This window comes from Rhinolophus sinicus, linkage group LG09, assembly GCF_036562045.2.
Source record: "Rhinolophus sinicus isolate RSC01 linkage group LG09, ASM3656204v1, whole genome shotgun sequence".
Taxonomy (NCBI): Eukaryota; Metazoa; Chordata; class Mammalia; order Chiroptera; family Rhinolophidae; genus Rhinolophus; species Rhinolophus sinicus.
In genome coordinates this window covers 60,737,377-60,742,069 of record NC_133758.1, presented here as the reverse complement: position 1 = coordinate 60,742,069, position 4,693 = coordinate 60,737,377, and the positions used below count along the sequence as shown (strand labels likewise).

Here is a 4,693-nt window from a genome sequence, read left to right as displayed (position 1 = left end):
AAAATTCTTGACATTCACCTAACTCTTGACCTAACCATGTTCTCAGGCAAGAGGGTTGAAAGGGGCCTTGCATTAGTCACACAAGTGTCTCCACATCAAGTCAGCCCAATGGCTGGCCTCAGGCTGGCACTATGACCCACATAGTAGACATCTACTATTTTTGCCAGCCAAGCATCTATCTCCCACTAAGAAATAGGTATTTACCAAGATTGCAACCTGAGATCAAAAGCCAAGGTAGTAGTTACAACTGCTCTGGAAAAATCAGTCACAGGAGGACTGAGATGTTCCATTAAACAATTTACTGGGAAAATCCCACTTCATATCTTCCAACCTATTGAAAGTGTTACCGGGTTAAGGTCTGGCTGCTTGTTGCCTCATGAGCCAAAAATCAAGGTTGGTGGAAAGAAAAGCAGGTTTATTCCCAAATGCCAGCATTCAGGGAAAGCAGTGGACTCCTGTCACAAAGATGACCTTCCTCAGTCTCCACTTGGCCAAAAGCTTTTATAGCCATACCAGGAGAGGCAGAACAAAGGAGAGGGGGATGTGGTTAAGCAGTTCTGGGTGCCAAGATCTGAAAAAAAAAAAGGAGTTTCTCAGAACCTGGTTTATCTCAGAGGTAAAACTATCTCTGTTTCTGTTGAAGGGGGGAAATCTCTGGTTGTTAACGAAACAGGTGTCCAAAGCTGTAACTTCAAGTGGACTGCAATCCTGAGTAAACAAGTAGTTAAGGTTACTTGTCCTGTAGTAAATTAGTGAGGCAGGCATTCGGCCTTAGCCTTAAGTAAACAAACACTGAAATGCTGGTTACTCCAAAGGAGCCAATAATCTTCAAGGATTCTGTGGGGCACAACAGTTTGCATGGGGAGCCTAAAGGTCAATATGTAGTACGCTGCCACATTTCTTTCCCACAACTTGTAAAGTAGACAGATTTTCTTTTTCTAAACATGTTTCCAAAAGACTGCTTTATTTTAAAACACAGAGTTGGATACAAATGTCTTTTTAACCATTGTGGTGGAGATGATTACACTAATTGCTTAAGTTGGTCATCTGTTCCTTTACTGGGCCCACCACCTCAAAATTTTAGGGAGTATGAGAAGAAAGATGGGTCTCTTCCTTTACATCCCTGTTTGTTGTAATAAGAGTGCTTGGATGATAATAATTAAATGACCAAACTTTCCATAACTTTTTGACAATTACTAAAGTGTTGCAGTTGCTGGTTTTCATACTGGTGTCTTACAGCCAAGCATTTCTTCTAATTTTGTTGTGGCAGGTTCACTCACATTAAATATATAGACATTATCTACCTTCTTCTCTTCTACCAACCTAGCCTCACCAAAGCTGAGGCATTTTTCTGTACATCAGAAGGTAATACAACATACTGAGAGGCACCTTGATCAAGAAGGTGACCTGTGAATGTTCTTACTCTAGCCAAGTACTGCTTCTCAGTGAAGTAGTCTTCTTGTTCCTCTAAGGGGTGTCGTGCGGGAGACCCTGCTTGCTGCGCCATTTGTCGTGCGGGGCAGCCTGCAGGGTCTCTGGTCCCGCTCCCCACATAAGAACGCAGGATATGGTGAGGCCAAAAACGAACACCCACGGAGCCATAGGTAGGGGAGTCATACCACTATGGTCTCACTGGAGGCTGGGCCCACCGGACGCACAACCTGCCGTCAGCCTTTCCGCCAACCGACCGACGACTCTCCTCCACTCTCCTCGACTCTGTTCCTCTACTCTCTTCTGCTCTCCTCGGCTCCTTGGCAATCCTCGGCTCTCCTCGGCAATCCTCGGCTCTCCTCGGCTCTCCTCCGTAGCCGCAGCAGTTATACTAGCCGCCAATCGGCTAACCGGCCACAGCCGACGGCCAATCAGCCACAGCTGACGGCCATCCACTACCCGAGCCAGCACCTTTCCACGTGAGGCCGAGAGCCTGTAAACTACTTTCTGGGGCTCTGTCCCCACAGGAGTATTTGCAAATTATCTGATAACATTCCATAAAAGGTTTAAAGAGTCCTATTAAAAATTCTAACACAGTAGTTCCTTTCTCTGTAATTCAGATGTCCCTTATTGTTAATTGAATGGTCTCTTTTACAAAGCAGGCAACAGCCTTCTTCAAAATCCTTTAATAGATTCTTGGAAGGAAGATGAACTCATCTGAAAAGACACTGCATAGAAAGTGAAAACAGCTGTGGATATCCTTTTTCCTGAACGCAGGTGTCATCTGCAATGCCAGACCTACTCAAGAGAGATGGACAAAAATGTTGAGTACTGGTTCCTGTGAGCCGAGCATACATGAAGAATGATGGGCTGGCTGATGAGGCCACTAGCTGCCTCCCAAACTCCAGAGTCCACTTTCAGGACTGCTGGGCTTTAGCAAGTGTCAAGAGGGGTCTTGGCTCCCGCTCCCAACATTAGAACACAGGATATGGTGAGGCCAAAAAGGAACACCCACGGAGCCATAGATAGGGGAGTTATACCACTATGGTCTCGCTGGTGACGGGGTTGGAGACACAGGAAGCAGGAGGCACATGATGCACAATCTGCCATCTGTTTCTTTACCAACCAACCAACCAACCAACCAACCAATGTAGCCACAGCAGTTATATCAGTGGCTAATAGCTAACTGGTAACAGCTGATGGCCAACTAGTCACAGCTGATGGCCATCTACTACCTGAGCCAGCACCTTTCCACGTGAGGCTGAGAGCCTGGAAACTGCTCTCTGGGACTCTGTCCTCACAGCAAGGCTGGTGATGCTGCAACGTGGAAGAATGCTGGGCTGGATAACTTCCTCAGCAGGCTCATTACTGGGCCAAGAGTGGAACAGCCTGAATGCCTGGGCTAAGCTTTTCATCCATGAAGTCTTTTTCACCAGAATGTTGAAGTACACGGATAGCTTGTTCTGAAGCAGAACAGCAACTACCATGGCCCATGGGCTCAGCACCAGGTTCTGCATCTGCAGAAGCTGCATCTTGTAGGCAACCTCAGTGACAAAGGTCCACAAGTCCTCTGATTATTTCTCAGGAATATATCTTGAAACCAAGTTATATGGGCTCCAGCCCATCCTCCAAGCTGCCAGAGATCAAAGTGATGCAGTGTCTCCAACAAATATGTGTATATTGCCAAATTTTCCTGAAACAATCCTCCTGGCTTTTAGCAATCCAGTTGTAGATTCTTTTGCCTTAGGAACCCCTTAAAGCTCAAATACATAAAGACCTTCTTCCAATATCTTACCATAATTGATGCTAATTGGAACAAGGTAGGTATCAAAAACTTCTCTCTTGAAAAATGGTTCCATCACAATATTTAGAAGACCAAAGTTAGGAGTCAGTGTCTTGACAGAGCTGCTTCTTGTTCCTTTGAGGAAAAATTCAACAGGAGCATAACCAGCCAATAACATGGTTTTTACCTGTTCAGAGAAGACAATCCAGGAGAGTTTATTGCCACCAAAGGTGCACCACATGAAGTGGCCCGACATCCGCAGCAGCTCCCCCATCATTTTCCTTCCTAGGAAGTCCATTCCTGCTGCTATGATTGGCACAGGTAAATCATAGTTGTAGAGAAGAAAAGAAAACATCAGAAAGTCAATGTATCTCCGATGACTAAGCAGCAGAACAACTGGATGCTCCTGGATGGCCCATTGTAGTTTCTCAATATCTTCTCTATTTACACACACTTTTGAGAAAATTTGTTTAAATATTTTGCTCAGGGCGAAAACAAAAAATCGGATGGCTCTCAGATGCAGTTTGTGGCTCATTTCATCCAAGATCTCACAAGCTTCCTTTCGGAAGATATCCACAGACTGGAAGGATTCCTTGGAAAGCTGTTTAATAATGTACTAAACCTCTTCAGAACTGAGAACACTGCATTTAATGTCACTTGGCTTGCACGGAGTAATTTCCTTATAGACAAAAGGTGTGTAGCATTTCATTGCAAATTTCAAGTCACTAACATGCCTCTTCTCCTCTAAAATATCTTCAAACTCAAACCATTGAGATCATTCGAGTAAAGGAGCATGACAGTGCTGGGACTGGTGTAGCCAACTAAGAATCCAGAGTTAGATGAACTGGAAGAGCCCATGGTGGGTGCTGTGCGCCGCAGGGCCGAAAGTTGATTAAGTAGGAGATAAGATCTATGACTTAATGAAGGGCTGCAAATCCACTGCTCTGAGGCACTGGATGCCCTGCAGTTCTTACTCACGTTGTTTGGGGAGGGGCAAAATATGGAGAATGAAGAGGACTTGCTGGGGATGTATAACTGTAATACCCAACCATTAAAGTTCTGTTCTTCAAGGAATATCGGTCCATTAGTTTATTGACCTCCTTGAGAAACAACAGCCTTTCCAGTCCCACAGATCTCCTCACTTTGGAAGTGGAAAGGAAGAGTTTGGAGAGTTGGTTTGGCGTTAACAGATGCCTATCTACATCATGGGCACACACATATACTCTCACACATACTGTTTTCCTTGCTTACAGCCGTGGCTTCCTTCCTTTCATTAAAAACCTGAGACTGGGCGTTGGGGTACTTATATAAAAATATTGTCACAAAGGTACAATGGGAAACAGGACAAAGTGCTGTTTCAGAAGCCAAAAAAGATACAACTTTCTAATTATAAGAAGCCATCCAAAGTTGAATGTGGCCAGATTTCCTCTGGACACGTCCATCCTGAATGTAGGGCACTGAATTTGGAAGTGAGAACAT

The 4,693-nt window shown here is 44.7% G+C and overlaps 1 pseudogene; it reads right to left on the bottom strand.

Moving 5' to 3' along the window:
- Positions 1-1,196: 1,196 nt before the first annotated feature.
- Positions 1,197-4,072, bottom strand: LOC109436558 (dihydroxyacetone phosphate acyltransferase; annotated as a pseudogene).
- Positions 4,073-4,693: the final 621 nt, after the last annotated feature.